Raw genomic sequence first — 19,668 nt, forward strand, 5'->3', positions numbered from 1 at the left:
TCCACACGTGCTTGAAGAACCTACTTAGCCAGAACTTAATAACCATGATTAACTCATCCTGATCTGTGATTTGATCTCAAATATAGTTAGCAATGTACGAAGAAAGGGCCCTAGGGAGACTAGGAATGGGAAAATGTTTAATTATGACTTCCTATTTCACAGGGGTATAAATATAAGTTAAACCATTAAAATTCTGCCAAATTCTCTTAGTCACTGATAGAAATTGCCAATACCCACATCACTGCTAGTTGTTTGAAAGGGTCTCGAGAGAAAATACTCTACTCCAATTTAAATACACAAACCACTGTTTGCATAGTACTACTGGAATTTCCTATGGGATCAGGTTATATGATCAGACCAATATAGAGCTTTTTGACCATAAACACCAGAGGTAGATTTGGCCATTTGGTAAAGTACCTTATGCCATGGTTAAATATGATGGTGGCTGTAACTGGGTTTACTTTTTTTTTTTTATGCCAGAGTGACGGGACATGTTTTAGAATATACTATGTAGCATCAAATATCTATCAAATATCAATAGATATTAGATGAACACCCAATTGCCTCTGTCAGAAAGCTTAAAATAGGCAAGGGTTGAATCTTCTAGGAGGACAATGATCCAAAACATACATCAAAACTAACACAAAAATGGTTTATTGAACAAAAATCAAGGTCCTGACATTGACCATCCCAGTCACCTGACTTAAATCCCATAGAAAACCTTCAATGGATCTTCAATTCTTTAAGTATCTTGAGAGTCTGTATGTAGTAATGGTCTCAGATCCCTTGCCTTCCCTTGTATACTCCAACATCAGGCATTATAGTAGAAGACTCAGAGCTGTTTTGTTGGCAAAGAGAGGCAGCACAAACTTATGAGTAAAAAGGTGGCAATAATTGTGGCATACATATATGTAACAAAGACATTCTATAGATATGACTGTGCTGTGTTTTTCAATTTTTCTCAATTGAATAAACAAAAGATTATATTTGTACATATTTACCAAGAGAGGCAACATTAGTGAAGGGCACTATGTATAGCACAGCAATTTGCCAACAAAGGTATTTTTTTTATAGAATGCAACATAGTAAAATTAATTTATTTATAATTACAATTGAAATCTGCTCTGTCCTGAAGGTACAGCTTCGCCTCTGTATGCTGACACTGGACACCCAACCCCCTAAATGTTTAATTGTTCATTTAAATATAAATTTCTCTTTATAGACACATTCATCATATCAGCAATTGCAGGTTCTTTTTTGTTCGTGTCTGAAATCCCTGAACAAGTTGATACTATAAAAAAAGTTGTATTAGAAGAAGCTCATTAATATAAAACTGTGATTTGCAGCTGCACTACTGTCATGAGGTTAATCAAAACTTTCTGACCAATCAAAATGTATAACGCAACAGTGCTGTCATATAAAATGCCAGTACTAAGGATTATTTAGGCCCATTTGAAAGACAGAACATTAAAAGTCTTAAATGATTAACAGCATATGGGAAAAATACAGCTTTGTGTAACAGAGAGACTTGTTTAGAAGGGTTTACTAGAGGAGGTGGTTTCAACTGAATTCACACAAACTTCAGCACTTTACTGTCTGATGTACTGCATGTGCCTGTGCAGTAAAGATTCAGGGTGCACATTACAGCAATTCAAGGGCAAGTGCAGATCGTTTTTTCTTTGGTTGACCCTGAGACATAAACTTTGAATATGGAAATTGGCTGCTTTTAAAGGAGTTGATTAAATGACCCTGCACACCACATTATATGCCTATTAGGTATTTAATATTTGACTAATGAATGGCTCTTAGTAAATGCCTCTAATGGCTTCTGGAATAAATGTGATACGGCAGCCGTGAATTTATTTTCCCTTCTCTGAAATACTGCTTTACCAATGCAGACATTCATACATTCTGTTTGCCTATTTATCTATCTACAGTCATGTGAAAAATAGTACACACTATTCGAATTTTACATATCAGGACATAATTAAAATCATCAGGTCCTTAGAGGTTTTTTTCATCAGAATTTGGTAAATACAAACTAAGATGAACAGCAACACATGACATTACACCGTGCCATACTTTATTTATTTTTTTAACCAAGCTGAAATGAAGAAACTATGTGTAACATACACTTAACTGGAAGCAGTCATGTTTGTATGGCTTTAGCAGTTTCTCACAATTGTGAAGGAATTTTGGCTTACTCTACTGTAGTTCATTGAACATTGAAGATTTGTGAGCATTTGTTTATTTACAGCTCTCTTAAGGTCCTGCAACAGTATTTCAGTCAAGTTGAGGTCTGGACCATTGCAGCAACATGATTCAGTTACATTTCAGGCATTCTTTTGTGATTGTGCTTGGAATCATTGTCCTGCTGCATGACCCAATTTTAGCCAAGCTCATGGCCATTTTGATGAATGCAAGTTGCCCAGGTCTTGTGGCTGCAAAACAAGGTCAAGTCATTACCTCTACATCACCCTGTTGGCAGTTGGTATGAGTTTTTTGTGATAAAATGAGTGTGGATTGTTTAAATGCATTTATTTTTTCCATTACATTTATGGCATTTGACAGATGCGGTAATGTAAAGGGCCTTGCTCAAGGGCCCAGGAGTAGCAAATAAGTGGTGCTGGGATTTGAAATTATGACCTTGTGATGAGAGGTCAGACATCATCTTAAAGATGCAATTTTACATTTGTGGTTTACACAATTAAACTTAGTAGCCATTGAACCGAGTAAAACTGTAAATGAAATGTAATAAATATATAGAAAATCAATAATTAAAATGATAAACTTATCAGTTTATGGAGCAAATGGTATATAGATAAATCGATAACTCAGAAGAAAGTAAGAAACATTCTCAATGCAGCACACTAATGCTGATCTGCAATAACAAACATATTTGGTCCTATCACATTTAATTAAACATACTCTATTGCAATATAAACTAAACAGATTAATTATTTAAATAAACCTACAGACAATGCTTTCGATAGGGTTCAGAAGAAGAATCAATTTAAACGTGCCATGCCAAGTGTTCTTTAATATTTTCCACTTGTGAATAATGTTCCTTACTGTAGAATGATGATTGAATAAAACTAAAACTGTAACACACTGTATAAGCAGTGTTGGGGGTAACACGTTACAAGTAACGTGCGTTACGTAATAATATTACTTTTCTGGAGTAACGAGTAAAGTAGCGCGTTACTTTATAAATTTACACATTAATATCTGAGTTGCTTTTTTAAAAAAGTAATGCGAGTTACTTTTCAGTTAAATTATTTTGCATAAAAAAATCAATACTGAATTAAAATGAACGTAGTCACGTAGAATCGCGCACTCATACGTGCGAGCCACGGGAACAGAAGCTGGTCAGAAGAGGAGATGGCAAACCAGAGCATTACATTAATGTGATGGAAGTATTCTTATTACTTTGAAATAGTCGAGGAAAAGGAGAAAGGAATAATGGTTAAGTGTAGATTATGTGTTGGTGAAAAGCTCTTGTCAACTGCAAAAAATACCACTTCAAAAAAAACCACATCTGCATTCAAAGCACAGCACTACAGATGTGTGTGTGTGTGTGTGTGTGTGTGTGTGTGTGTGTGTGTGTGTGTGTATAATGTTGAATATATGCAACATTATGCAATGTTGCATATATGGACTGGAAAGTGTTCAGCCTTGTGGTCAAAATTTAATTGATCATCTTATTGTTCTCTAAGAATTTATTAAGCATTTTAAATGTTTAAGAAATGTCTTTTGCCCTAATATATCTTATTTCTTAATGGCAATAATCTATATTACACCTGTTACACCTGTAAGGCGTGAAAGAGATACAAGTAACGCAAAAGTAACGCAAAAGTAACGCAAAAGTAACGCAAAAGTAATATAACGCATTTAGTAATTAGATACTTTTGGGTAGTAACTCAATATTGTAATGCATTACTTTTAAAAGTAACAATGCCCAACACTGTTCATAAGTATCTTAAATGTATCATATCATTGACTATGCATTGAGAAGAGAATCGAATTGGCCTTAGTTATGGAAAAGAACAACCCTATTTTGGTTCATATTCTAATCCTTTCTTCCACCACACTTTTCCACATTTTGGTATAGTTCAATCTTTGGTCCAGAAATTTTGTGGCTCTCCATATTTCCTTTTGAATTACATCTAGACTTCTGACTCTTAGTGCTGATGAATATTTAAACAGATTGTAATAGCTTCAATCCTGCCCTACTCTGGTTATTGTTGATGCCAATGACTGTTGTTTTCAAATTCAAGTTCAAGTTTATTTCTATAGCGCTTTTCACAATTGACGTCGTCTCAAAGCAGCTTTACAGAACTTTTGAATTAAAGTGAATTATGTGTATTTATCCCTGATGAACAATCCTGGGGCAACTGTGGCAGGGAAAAACTACCTAGATGAATGAGGAAGAAACCTTAAGATTAATCAGACTCAAAAGGGAACCATCCTCATTTGGGGTGATATAAAGGGTGTGATTATAAATCTTAAAACAATACAAAACACCAGGGAGTAAGAAACTACCATGAGTACTGTAGTGTGTGTGATTATGAGTAATGCCCTTTCTACAGCCTTATACAGTCAGTTGACTTTGTGGATCCAGGAGCTACTGAGCAACTCTGATTTCCTCTGCCAATCTGTTTAACGTCTGGGTGTTAGTACACCAATGCTTGTGCGGTGGTTTTGATTGATTCTCTAATTGAGATACTGTATATCTCACTTTTATATCTCACAAAAGTGAGTATACCAGTGGCGGGCCGTGCATTTGGTACCTGGGCCTTCAGTGAGGACCGATTTAATCCACCTCTTAATACTACCACTATCATGTCGTGATTATAGAAACAATCGATACTATACAAAAACGCAATATAACAACGTGTGGCATTACAGTGAGAGAGGCATTTCGTATATGGAGGGTGAATACCATTTTACTAAAGCAAGAAACCCAGTTAAGACAACTCCAAACCTCTACACTACCACTGCAACTGTGCACCTACATTATCTGAAGCAGTTCAGAATCAATATTTGTCTAATAACATGACAAAAACATAACAATTTAAATAAAATACAACATACTCACCAGAGATGCATACTCATAATTTGCACTGCTCCTCAGAGGCTATAAGTCAGTGGTACGGCTCATATTCACTGGTCTGGAAGTGGTGAAAAAACCCTAAAGCTAACCCCCAAAGCTAACCCCCAAAGCTAACCCAAGATAGCTAGCTTTGGGGTTGGCCGACCTCTCCTCACGATCCTCACATTTTGTCAGTCGAACTTGCACATAGAGGCTGAAATCTAATTGGACAAAAAATCTAACATCCACATACACGTACTGGAAGCAGTGCAGCCAATAAAAATGCTACGAAATGAAGTTTCGCCTGCCACTGGAGTATAGCCCTCACATTTCACCAACTATTTTATTATATGTTCTCAAGGGAAAATACTACAGAAATGAAACTTGGATATATTTTACTATATATAGTCAAAGTGTAGTTTGTACAGCAGTATAGATTTACTGTCCTCTAAAACTAACTCACCATACAGCCATTATTGTCAAAATAGCTGGCGACAAAAGTGAGTACACCCTAAGTAATAATTACTGTACATTACTTAACCACGCAAAGCCACGTCCTATTCTTCATGGTCTTGTTTTTGGCTGCTTGTCAGGGCCATACAAATTTGAGTATTTGAGTACAATTCTCTCACACTGACCATTAGATGTTCAACATGGCACCTTATGTCAAGGAAAATGTTGCTCTCCACAAAGATGGCCTCAGCCATAGGAATTTCGGTAACTTCGGTAACTGAAACTTACAGTGCAGTGGCCAGGGTCATACAGAGGTTTTCAATTCAGAACAGGCTTGATTGGAACAGACAAGGGTCGATCAAAGTAGTTAAGTCCTTGTGTTGTACATCAGGTGAAGCTGGCTTCAAAAAACAGACACGAGTGCTGCCAGCATTGCATTAGAGGTTGCAGAAGTGGAGGGTCCACTTGTCAGTGCTCAGACCATACACAACACACTGCAACAAGTCGGTTTGCATGGCCGTCATCCCAGAAGGAAGCCTCTTTTCAAGCTGGCTCACAAAGCCCACAAACAGTTTGCTAAAGACAACCTGTCCAAGAGTATGAATTAGTGGAACCATGTCCTGTAGAGATAAACTTCTTTGGATCAGATAGTGTCCAGCATGTGAAGGTTGCATGAGTGCTGCTGGTAATGGGGAGTGAAACATGGATTCAAACATGTACTGTGACATTCTGAAGCAGAACATTATGCCCTCCCTTTACTGGGCCGAAAGGCAGTTTTCCTACAAAATAACGACCCTAGAAAAACCGAGAAGTGACAACTGCCTTGCTAAGAAAGCTGAAGGTGATGGACCCTATTGAGCACCTGTGGGGTATCCCCAAGCATAGGCTGACTGAGAGAATGCATAAAGTGTGCAAAGCTGTCATCAAAGCAAAAGATGGCTTTTTGGATGATTTAGAAATATTTTGTATTATTTGCTATTTATTTTAATAATAAAACATGAGGTTTTATTTAGAGTTTAAGCGGAACAATGAAAGCTCGATTTATAAGGGAATTTTAAGGGTGAAGCGTTTCATGAGGCAGATGTACCAGAAGAATGTGCAATGCTTCGTGAAGAATACTGTTTCGAGTTTAAAGTATAAAATATTAAACATTTATGCCATAGTGTAGAGACACAAGTCTGTGCCAAACCCCATGGCTGACATTCATCCACTCTTTTTCTTTTTGACTTACAAAGAATCTAACAGTGGCCTTTTGTGTCTGATGAGATAAATATTTATAAGCCCTGGGCCTGGGCGTGATTGAGCTGTTTCTCTGTGGACAGAGAGGCTTCATTAAACATCCAGATAAATCACTGAGGTCCAGCAGGGGAGCGGGAGCTTCTCCCATTGCGTGGGTTCTTTCAAGAGGCCATCAGTGGATGGCTGTGCAAAAATCAACCCCCTCCTCTTTTTTCTCTCCTTCATTTGAAAGACAAACTGATTGCTGGCAAATGTTTAAGATTTTCATACTGCAGTCTCCTTTGCTCCTCTTCAGCATCAAGAGCCCTTTCCCTCATCACTAGCTCTTCTCTGCCTCCCTACTGAGTGCACGAGCCAAGTAGATGATAGTGTAGTGGCTCCCAAATGCTCTGCAATGTGCAGCATTGGAAGTGGTTTTATAGACATCTTTGAAAAGCAAGGTTGAGCTGCTAAATCCTGATGCTTACTTAGGCTCTAAATTATCAGAGGACCAGAATGTGAATGACTTCCCGACTTCTTCAGTCAACACCTTTCACAAAATTGGATTACTGGAGATGAGTTGTTGATGATGTTTTTTTTGTCCCTATCAATAAAATATACTGATGCTGAAATGAGTAACCCTATTTATTTTTCCCCCAATTGCCTTCAATTAGATTGACCAATTCCCACCAACTGGCTAAATCTTGCTAACTGAAACTGAGTTACAGTGCAATGGCCAGGGTCATACAGAAGAGTTTTTCCTTGCCACAGTCACCACCGGCTTGCTCATCAGGGACAAACTTACACTTATAAAGAACATATTCATTGTTTATCACTACATTATCTGTGTAAAGCTGCTTTGAGACAATGTTCATTGATTAATTGATTAAAAGCGCTATACAAATAAAAATTAATTCAATTTAATCTTTCTATTCACTGGTGACTTAACTAGGAATGGTTGAACAGGCTTCCTTCTAAACACATGAAGTCAACCTCAATATATTTTAGAACTACTGCTCATACTGCACCACAGGGCAGTGTATGGTGTAAATTATGTATAGGTTTACAGTGTATGAAAGTGTTTGCAGTTCAAGCTAGAGAAATACACAGTTGTGCTGTGAAAGACTGACAGAGTGAGAAGGAAATAAAATAATTTCAGAAACAACAATCAGTGAATATGTTTAGTGTTCAAGCAAAGAAAAATCTGTACATTATTACACTCAGGATAGTGTTGATTTGTTGTACAAAAAATAAAAATTTGAGGAAAAAAAACAACTACTTTTTAGCGATTAAAACAACTGCAGTTGTCTGCAATTTATAAATTTATGTAAATAGCAGATCTGCAATAATGCAAAAAAATTAGATATTAGATAATATCTTTTCCATTACACTGTATTCTTTTTAAAAGACAATACTATTGTGGTGGGATGTTACCCCCTAAAATTGAAAGAGCAAGAGATTCTTCCTCACTCACAATTTATCAGTAATGCTCAATGTAATATTTATGAAAAATACAGCCAGAAATAGTGGCTACAACAAATGCTGCAATCAAAATCCCAACAACACTCGAAAATCCCTGAATATAATAAAGTTCCAGTTACAGCAAAGTCTTCGCCTTGGCTAGTTAGCATTCCACAAGATGACAAGTTTGATCATTGATTGTGGCATTGAAGCTTTTGAAGCTCTTCTGTTTATACAGATGAGGAGACGGGAAAGCTAGACAGACTAAAGGACTAATGTCACTGGATTTTTCCTTCTTTAAAATAGTGGTCTTCAATCTTATGCAGAAAAGACTGATGTTGCAGCAGGCTTTCATTCCAATTAAATAGGAGCCACACCTGATTCCACTTGTTTAATCAATTTGGCTTGGTCTCCAATCAACTATCAAGTGTGCCTTCTATTTAGTTAAATACCTCTACCTTACAGGGTAACTGAACAGTATCATAAGTAAACCATAAACCAAAATAAAAATACAAAAATAAAAGCCTGCTTCAGAAATTAATCATACATTTTGAAATTGATTAGTAATACCAGTATTCAAACTCTTTATTAAAGCTCATGACAGCTTCATGTGCTGTAACCCAAGTTTCATAATATTCATGAATTTTATATTTAATTATATGTCCCAGCATTTTGACTTAAATATATAAAATAATTTATTTATAGTAAGTGATTATCCTATTTAGAAGATCACTGCATTTGGAGCCTATCCTGAGCTTCTGAGTGCAAAAAAAGTTACACAGTTTAAAAAACAGTCTATTGCAGAACACTATGCATGCACAAATTCACACACAATCAATCATAAGTGACAATCAGCAAAACAAATCCACCTATTAGATTATTTTTGGGGAACTGGGAGGAAACTGATAAGCCTGGAGGAAATTCACATGGATGCTAGAAGAAGACATGAAACTTTATACAGTCATTAAAGTAATATCAAATACCATTTTAAATCATTTATGACCAGTGGTGATTATATTTATTGTGCATCTTTAAAGAACATTAGTTCTTGTTTAATTCTTTCCTACAATGATACAGAGGCCTTGCTTATTCCTTTACTTCATGTGTATTGTTTAGACTGACACTCATATGGCTCATCATCTTCATTTGTGAAACTAGCTGATTTTAGCGAATGGGTTTAGCCCTGCCATGTTTGGGAAAGGATTCTTCATGACAGCCAAGGCCTGAGGGTCATCCCATGTACGGAGGTGATAGCTGGATAACCTTGTCATATCCAGTGTTCAGTGAAAAGTCAATATGACAGAGGACAGCCCTGGGCCTTTTAACTGTGTGTCCTCTTGAAGGACTGCAAGAAATATAACAGGCTATCATATTAAGAAGAACTACACTCACTCCAGGAAGAGAGAGCAGACATATTTTAATAAATAAAGAATTACAATTAATCAGGATAGTTAATGTGTCCTTTAATTTCAATCTCATTTCTCACATTCACAATTTTTCCAGTACTTGGAAAGACCTGCTGACCTGGCTGTAATTGCTTTAAAACTATTCTAGACATCACTGGGAAATCAGCAGTGGAAATTGTTCATAAAGCAAAAGGCTTTCATCAATGCATGATGATTTTCTTTTACATTAGCTTTTCTGAAGTGTTTTGTGATGGAAAAGATAATAATTTAATAATAGGTAAACATATTAATAAAGCTAATCAACTAAAACTTAAAAAGATGTAAAGATATGTCTAAAGTAACACACAATGATACAGATCATTCATAGTATATTTAATATTGTCTGTAAAATGTCATGACTAAGGGCACAGTTAACTCTCGTCCTGAACAATAGTGGTGAACTTCTAACTTTCTTTAATGCTCAAAGTGGGGCTTAGAGATTTGGTTTGAGCAAACACACACAAACACACACACACACACACACACACACACACACACACACACACACACACACACACACACATATACACAGAGTGACTGATGCCTGAGCCAGCTGAAGGAGACTGAAGGAGCTTCTCTAGGCGGTGGTGATGACAGGGGTGACGCACGTCAATCAGGCACAGGAAATGTAAATAGCTCAAGCACCAATCACACCAAGCCACTCAGAATAACTGCAACAGACCTACATTTATCGGAATATATTTAAGAGAAAGGCTCATGAATATTTGATGTTCAAGCATCATTCACTGAAATTGAGCTAAAATAAGATGTTTTTTTTTTTTCTGCAGGTGGGAAGGAAAAGTGCAACAGACTTTTATGATTTATTGCATTTATTTATTTTGTAGCTTTAGCTCTTTTGTGTCTGAGGCAAAAAAAATCTTTAAATAAAATGTTATAAACAAAGCAAGAGGTCCTGCAAAATTTTCAGCCTTCAGTTAAATATATTCAAGTGTTTTTTTGTTTTTTTTTTACCACATGGAGTCTATAACTGCATTTTAGATGGATATTTGGACGGATGGATATATTTCAGTTCATTGATTATACTATATCTTACTCCAACTCCCTCACTGGTGTTTTCCTGATAAAAACTGAATAAAATGGGAACTGTCAGATCACAATCATTGCTATGTATTTTGATAACTTTTGAGGTACTCAAGTTAATTTCTATCAAAAAAATTTTTTAGCGACAAACATTTAAACCTTCACTATGGCCAAATCACTCTCACAAGTCTCTTCAGAAATCCTTCTCTTTATGTAAAATATTATGATATGCTATGCAAATGATTGTGATTATTCTATGAATATGCAAATTAGCCTGTGATGCCATCTGGTGACTTCTAGTGACTTTTTGAGCATGTATTATTCACTTTCTCCTGAAATGAGTTGACAAGACTGCAGAAAATATCAGGTGCTTTGTATGTGAGCAGAAACACTGGGTGTATGCTGGGGAAATTCAAGCCTATGGGATGAGGGCACCAGGGAAGACAAAGAAAGCCCACATGAACAAAACTCTGACATTTCAATGTCATTGAATTCAATTTGAATAAGCTTATTAATTAAGTAAGCATTTGCATATGGAACTCTTAATATGGAGTTTTGGGGATAGCTGAGTCAAAGAAGCGTGTTTGAACTGTTTTCTGAAGAAAAAAATGCACCAGTGAGCCTGATAAATTCACAGAGGTTTCAGCCCAAACAAGATCATGGTAGAAAAAGCACAACATTTGTTAATATGCATGGCGGTAGACATAACATTGTAATACATTACAAATAAGAAGCAAATTTTATTAAGACATAAGAAAATTGAAGCTTTAGTTGTGCAAACTGTATGTCTAAATCGTCACACACTCACCTCTACAGGCTTAATAAGTTTTTTTGTGTAGCAAACAGGCTTGTTGGATTTATAATTGTTTGTGGGTCTGTTTATTTCTCTGAACTTTCTCTGGTCATAGCATTCACCAGCTTTAGTTAAACTTGGAGCTTAGTTCTGGTTTGCTGTTTTCTGCCTTTGCCCTTTTGTTTTTCATTAAACATCGTGAATTGCACGTCGGTTTCCGGCACGTTCTTCCGCCTGACATGATGGTTTTTATGGCACAGAATTATCTATAGGCATGAAATATGTTGAATTGTTTTCTTTTATAGTACATACAAATGTATTGACATTTGCATAGACATACACATGTATAAATCGTTTTTGTAGAGTGTGCATTTTTTTTGTTAAGGTATTTTAAAAGAATTCTCTTTCATTTGACATGATGCTGAACATAATTGCCTCTTATTTTCCTTCCGATATTGAGTAGCTTTGAAGGCAGTAAAGGTCTTTAATGTGCCTTTATAATAACAGACTCAGCTTTACTAGTAATGGACCTTCTTGAGTAAAAGCCATTAGCAGTGTAGTTTGCACTTGAATGCATTGCACACATTATAATGTTTTCATATTTTAAAGCCTGTGTGATCTTTATCTTTTAATTGCCAGAAATGTACATTTTTGTTAGATGACCAGCTCAAGTAAATAAAGCAGAGAAACGAGGTCCAGGCTCTCTTTTGATTATAGCTTTTGGAAAAAAACATCAAATTAGATACAATGCTGTGAAACAAATCATTATTTTTAATGCATTTAATCACACAAATGATTCAGATCATCAAGTATATCTTTATATTACACAAAGCTATCCTAAGAAAATACAAAATAAATTTTTTATAAGATGAGTTTATTTATTATTTATTATTCATTTATTGGCAATGAGTCTTTCACATCTCTACTGAGAAATTTTGGCCCACTCAGAATTGTTTAAATTCAGCCACGTTGGAGGTTTTTAAGCATGAACATCCTGTTTAAGGTCATGCCACAGCATCTAAATCGGGTTTAAGTTCGGACTTTGACTAGGCCACTCCAAAACCTTAATTTTGTTTTTTTTGAGCCATTCAGAGATGGACTTGCTGGTGTGGTTCGGATTATTGTCCTGATGGCTGGATATCCTCCTTCAGGATTATTAGGTAGAATGCACAATTCATGGTTCCATTAATTAAGGCAAGTTGTCCAGGTCCTGAAGCTGCAAAGACAATCATACTACCACCACCATGTTTGACTGTAAGTATGATGTTATTTTTATGAAATGCAGTGTTAGTTTTGCAAACTAAATAAAACTTTTGTTCCATTAAACAAAAGTTTCATCAGTTCACAGAATATTTTAACAAATGTCTTTTGGGGTTCGTTTTGGTCAGCAGTGGCTTTTGCCTTGAAACTCTCCTATGAATGGCATTTTTGCTCAGTCACATTCCTATTGTTGAATCATGAACACTGACCTTAACTGAGGCAAGCGAGACCTGCAGTTTTTTAGATTTTCTGCTGGGTTCTTTTATTTTACACTTTTGGAGTAATTTTAAAGATTCACTGTTTCTCCATTCGTGGATAATACCTCTCACCATGGTTTGCTAGAGTCTCAAAGCCTTAGAAATGGCCTGGTAAACCTTTTCAGACTGATAATTGTCAATTACTTTATTTCCCATCTGTTCTTGAATTTCTTTAGATCGTAGCATGATGTGTTATCTTTAGCATGATAACACATTTTAGGTAGATCTTTAGCATGCTTTATTTTGTCAGACAGATTCTATTTAAGTGATTTCTCTATTAAATAGGTATGTCAGTAATCAGGCCTGGGTTCGGCAATTACTTTTTTTTTTACATAGAGTCAGGTAATTTTGACAGCTTTTTCCTTTAATCAACAAAATCATTATTTAAAATCTGCATTTTGTATTTACTCGGGTTATCTTTGTGTAATAATACATTTGATAATTTGAATCATTAAGGATAGTTTTTCACAGCACTGTATAAATTCATGTCTAGGACACAGTGATCCTTTGGCCATTTTCTGTATACACTAATGTGACCAATCAGCAGGCAAGAATGTGTCGAAGGAAATGCTCTGTTTCCTGAAAACTGAGTTTCCTTCTAACCAGAGAGCTTCAGACCTGACAAATACTGTCTTTTCAAATGGTCTCTACAGCTAGAAGGAGCTTATAGCATGAACACTCAAGTAAGTTCAACTGTACTGTTTTGAACATGTAGATTTTGTAAGGTTTTATGACATTTTATTTATCAGTATAATACCACAGGGTTATTGAATTCTGAATGAATTATCTACTTAGTATTGCTTTAGGGCAGAAGCTCTGAAAATAGCACAGCTACATATGCTCATTCTAATGTTATTGTTTCCATAGTAGCAATTTATGTGTGATGTAGGATTTTACAATTTAAGTGTATTTGATATGTAACACAATTAGGAGATTTGGGAATTGAAAGGGTGTACCCAGTAACTAAAAAGAGTTAGAGTTCTCTGTTATTAGTTAGGATGTGGTTAAAAAAACATAAATCTGAGACTCACAGATTCCTCTGAAATGCTTGGAATCCAAAGAATATAGCAAATCAATACGAAAGGATACCAAGCGGGTAGACGTAAATTATATGTGTGTGGATTCATTAACCAGAAGCTCTTGAAACCTGATGAGACACTAAAATAGTGCTTTATAAAAGACAGGTGCACTTGCAGGGTAAATAAACAGCAGATAAAAGACCTAGCTGTGTGCCAAGTATCTAATTACAGTGATTGAGTGATTTGTCTTTTTTTTAATTAGATCTAACTTGTTTGTAAATACCTAAAAAAGCCACAAACATTTCTTAGATTAGCCATACCCATTTCTTACATATACAGTGAGGAAAATAAGTATTTGAACACCCTGCTATTTTGCAAGTTCTCCCACTTAGAAATCATGGAGGGGTCTGAAATTGTTATCGTAGGTGCATGTCCACTGTGAGAGACATAATCTAAAAAAAAAAATCCAGAAATCACAATGTATGATTTTTTAACTATTTATTTGTATGATACAGCTGCAAATAAGTATTTGAACACCTGAGAAAATCAATGTTAATATTTGGTACAGTAGCCTTTGTTTGCAATTACAGAGGTCAAATGTCTCCTGTAGTTTTTCACAAGGTTTGCACACACTGCAGGAGGGATTTTGGCCCACTCCTCCACACAGATCTTCTTTAGATCAGTCAGGTTTCTGGCCTGTCGATGAGAAACACGGAGTTTGAGCTCCTTCCAAAGATTCTCTATTGGGTTTAGGTCTGGAGACTGGCTAGGCTAAGCCAGAACCTTGATATGCTTCTTACAGAGCCACTCCTTGGTTATCCTGGCTGTGTGCTTCGGGTCATTGTCATGTTGGAAGACCCAGCCTCGACCCATCTTTAATGCTCTAACTGAGGGAAGGAGGTTGTTCCCCAAAATCTCGCAATACATGGCCCCGGTCATCCTCTCCTTAATACAGTGCAGTCGCCCTGTCCCATGTGCAGAAAAACACCCCCAAAGCATGATGCTACCACCCCCATGCTTCACAGTAGTATTCTTCTTCCTCCCAACACGTTTAGTGGAATTATGACCCAAAAGTTCTATTTTGGTCTCATCTGACCACATGACTTTCTCCCATGACTCCTCTGGATCATCCAAATGGTCATTGGCAAACTTAAGACGTGCCTGGACATGTGCTGGTTTAAGCAGGGGAATGCATGATTTCAAACCATGATGTCTTAGTGTATTACCAACAGTAACCTTGGAAACGGTGGTCCCAGCTCTTTTCAGGTCATTGACCAGCTCCTCCAGTGTAGTTCTGGGCTGATTTCTCACCTTCCTTAGGATCATTGAGACCCCACGAGGTGGGATCTTGCATGAAGCCCCAGTCAGAGGGAGATTGACAGTCATGTTTAGCATGTTCACCCAAATGAGGATGGGTTCCCCTTTTGAGTCTGGTTCCTCTCAAGGTTTCTTCCACATTACATCTAAGGGAGTTTTTCCTTGCCACAGTCGCCATGGCTTGCTTATCAGGGACAAAGCACACCATTCACCTTGACTGTTGATTTCTGTAAAGCTGCTTTGAGACAATGTCTGTTGTGAAAAGCGCTATACAAATAAACTTGACTTGACTTCTTCCATTTTCTAATGATTGCTCCAACAGTGGACCTTTTTTTCACCAAGCTGCTTGGCCCCGTCATGTGCCCTTTCCAGCCTTGTGGAGGTGTACAATTTTGTCTCTAGTGTCTTTGGACATCTCTTTGGTCTTGGCCATGTTAGTAGTTGGATTCTTACTGATTGTATGGGGTGGACAGGTGTCTTTATGCAGCTAACGACCTCAAACAGGTGCATCTAATTTAGGATAATAAATGTAGTGGAGGTGGACATTTTAAAGGCAGACTAACAGGTCTTTGAGGGTCAGAATTCTAGCTGATAGACAGGTGTTCAAATACTTATTTGCAGCTGTATCATACAAATAAATAGTTTAAAAATCATATATTGTGATTTCTGGATCTATATCTTTTTTTAGATTATGTCTCTCACAGTGGACATGCACCTACAATGACAATTTCAGACCCCTCCATGATTTCTAAGTGGGAGAACTTGCAAAATAGCAGGGTGTTCAAATACTTATTTTCCTCACTGTATTTGCTTAATGTGGAGAATTTGAAATTAGATCACTATAAATTATGCAGAATATTATTTGACTAGCAATAGATACATTCTGTGCTAGTAAATAGACAATAAAAGTATATATCATTATGCATCATAGTTAGCTCATTTGTGACGTAGTCTACTAATCAACTTATAACTAGCCTACCTCGTGCTGAACTAATAAGTGCAGTCCTGTGTTTATGACATTTGAGTTAATCTACTGGAATGCTTTTATTTCTTTTAATGCAATATTTACTTTCTTAATTATTCTGTTCTGTTATTTATTTTGAGGTAGCCTGGCTTTGTTTTGAGTCCTGAAGTCCACAACGTCGACTTCTCCAGATTCTACAGATACAGTATACCAGTCAGCACTGGTGTGTTGTCTGTAGTGTTTCTGTAGTGCCATGCCACCTGCATCAGTCACTGAAAGGACTGCTGGGCAGTTTCCCACACAGTTTGTGGGGAATTCTGATGGCCTGGTACCTCAGCACATGAAACACATGCCATCCACTGAGAGTCCACCAACTGTCAACTGTAAGACAGCTGCTTCTCAGGCTTGCTGGGAAATAAATGTGGTCTTGGTACTAATGGTTCTTGCTGGGTTTCTTATTTTGGCTCTGTTTTACTGCGTCTTTCACCTGTGGCACAAACTGCATCTGGTTCAGGCTGGAAATTCTTTAGAGTATTTTGGCTTCTACCACATGGCTAACTACAGCCTGAAACAAATATATGAACCTCCAGGTTTAGCTTCAGTGGACACTGATAGAACCCCTGAGGAAGTGCCTTCTTGTTCACCACCTCCAACTGTTGTTCCAAATCATCCACTCATCCCTTCACTCCTTCATTCACCACCTCCACTTTTATCTCAATCACCCTCTGCTGTGCCACTGCCGCACCCCTTCATCTACACTACCCCACCCAGCCCTCAGTCTGATGCAGAGGTATATTCCCGTATAGGCAATCTGCAGCCCTCCAGGCTCTCGAGCGTGAGTCAGACACAGGTGGTTCTTTTTGAACACTCGTCCCTCTGACCCTTGAGAGAAGAACTTTGTCCTCTGCCTCTTCCATCAGAGAATTTGCTAAGAGACTGCCTTTCACAGTCTAGTGATTCATGTCATGTTTGTTTCTTTTTTGTATGTTTCTTTTTGGGAAGCTTGCATCATCAGAACTGGACTACATCTCATCCATCTTCGCATGGACATAATATTCTGTTGAGGCTGTTTGGTCAATTCATAGTATAACCATTTCACACTAAAATGATTTGCTGCTTTATATTTGCACTAAAGCCATGCGTATTGTAATTGACAGGGGAAGCTTATAGCTTACACTTTAGCACAAATTATATGCATTAATATCATCCTATACTCAGCTTAAATATTGTTTAGACATAATTTGTACATTAAAATATATTAATACAGACAGTATGTAAGGAATATGAGGTGTAAAAATATGTTTAAGGAAAGTATAGTATGATATGGACCAATTGCAAAGTTTAATTATTGCCCTTTAACAGGACTTCACAGAGTGTTTTATTCATCCTATACCACAGCAATTTGCCAACAATTTTATTTGTCTATTTATTAACTTTATGTGGTTCAAAACAAAGCGACAATTCTGTACTGACATTTCTCACTTGCCACAATATTTACTTACAATTACAAAAGGCAACCAACACTGGAAACTCCTTCCATAAATGTTACAAATTTCCTCTTACAAAAATGTTGGTTATGTACAGCATACAATCCCTTATGCATGAACTTTTACTATAGAAACATGTACATTTTATGGTGCATTAGTTAATAAGTGCATTAATATAAACCTATATTAATAGATCAGCACTAAGGTCAGAACTGCTTTCTTCCTATGGGGAAATTGTGCATGTTATTGTAACTACTGCTACATTATTCTTTAAAAATATTTAGTATATTTCAGATTTTAGTCAGAAATGTTCTGTACATAATGCTCTTTGCTCTGTCTCTATTAGTTGTTCATCTAAGATAAAACTAGTGGCAAAATTCTTTTGACCTCATTATTCCTGACTGTGTTTTTGATCTACAGTAGCATGTGCCTCTTATTTCCTTTGTAACGCTGGCTTTCCTTCATAGGGTGGGATTTCCTGGAGAGCTTTTCCACTGCATACTTTTTCACTTCCTCTGTTCTGGCTATAAGGAGAAGAATAGCAACAATTCCAGACCTACATTTTATTTTATGCCACACTTTCTAAATGAGTCTTTTGAGTTTTGTCCATGTTTGCAGTTAATAGTTGTCAAAATGACATATAGGTATAGCATAACTAAAAATAAAACAAACCAAGCTTAGAAACTTAAAACCAATTGCCACATCCAACAGCAATTTGCAAGTGATTTCTTATTTATTGAAAATGACCTGAATGAACTTTTAATCAGTTTAAAGTTATATTTTATTCTGTAGAACATCACTAAAACCAATACCTAGTTGTTAAAGACTTGCTTCTATTTGCTATTGGAATGGTGAGTAAAGGCAGTAGTCCCAGAAAAACATTAATTATGTTAAAAACAGCAGAAGGAATAATTTCAAGGTTCAACATTATCAATAATTTAACATTATGAATAATGCAACAGAGCTTTAATAGCCCACACTGGGACTTTTTTTTAAATGATAATGTTCTGTTGTTTGCAATAACATGCCAAGTGCAAAAGTTTACATCCATGATAAAAAAAAAAAAAAAAAGTTAATTCTGTCTACAAAAAATTAGGTTTTAAGCAGTTACAACATGTTGGACATGTTATAAACTCTCACTGTATGAATCTTTTAAATGGTATTAAATATTGTATTTGAGTTATATTTATGTACGTGATCTGGCATTTATGTGTATAATATCCTACTTTTCATTTGTGATATTGTGTGTGTGTGTGTGTGTGTGTGTGTGTGTGTGTGTGTGTGTGTGTGTGTGTGTGTGTGTGTGTGCGTTTGCTGACATTTAAAGTTTTCCAAACTTTTATAACTTTTCAAAAATAATAACAGGTATATTGTCTTATCTTCTTTTCTTTTCTTTTCTTTTCTTTTCTTTTCTTTTCTTTTCTTTTCTTTTTAATCTTTACCATGCACAAACCTTTCAGTTTGGAACAGTTGAAAGCAGGCCTTTATCCAGTAAAACCTTTTAGTAAATCATCAAATACTACTGTGGGTTTAAGCGTAATTTTTTTTATGTAAAGCCGGGGGAAAATGTACACAGCTGTTTTATTAGATCAGGTCCTCCCAGATCCGAGAGCTCATCATCTATTCCCAAAGCACAATGCATTATAATGGAGCAATCTGTCTGTCTTAAAAAAAAAGTGGGTATCAGCCAGATGAAAAATTTCTCAGATCAGAAATTAAATTCTCAAAACTATTTGTTCAAACTCCACATCATTTAGTCATTTGTGCTCATCATTAGAACATTTCTTGTTGCTTTGATCAAATTGCAAATGCTTTGGTACATCATTTAATCGATTGTGTACATATTTTGACAACTGGTTTA

At 36.3% G+C, this 19,668-nt stretch overlaps 1 long non-coding RNA gene across 1 annotated transcript; it reads left to right on the plus strand.

The window, feature by feature from the left end:
* Window positions 1–13,625: 13,625 nt before the first annotated feature.
* On the plus strand, window positions 13,626–18,992 carry LOC124397583. The gene is made up of 2 exons (XR_006927937.1): window positions 13,626–13,703; window positions 16,465–18,992. It is a non-coding gene; the product is annotated as an uncharacterized LOC124397583 (long non-coding RNA).
* The last annotated feature ends 676 nt before the right edge of the window (window positions 18,993–19,668 follow it).

This window comes from Silurus meridionalis, chromosome 15 (assembly GCF_014805685.1).
Source record: "Silurus meridionalis isolate SWU-2019-XX chromosome 15, ASM1480568v1, whole genome shotgun sequence".
NCBI lineage: Eukaryota > Metazoa > Chordata > Actinopteri > Siluriformes > Siluridae > Silurus > Silurus meridionalis.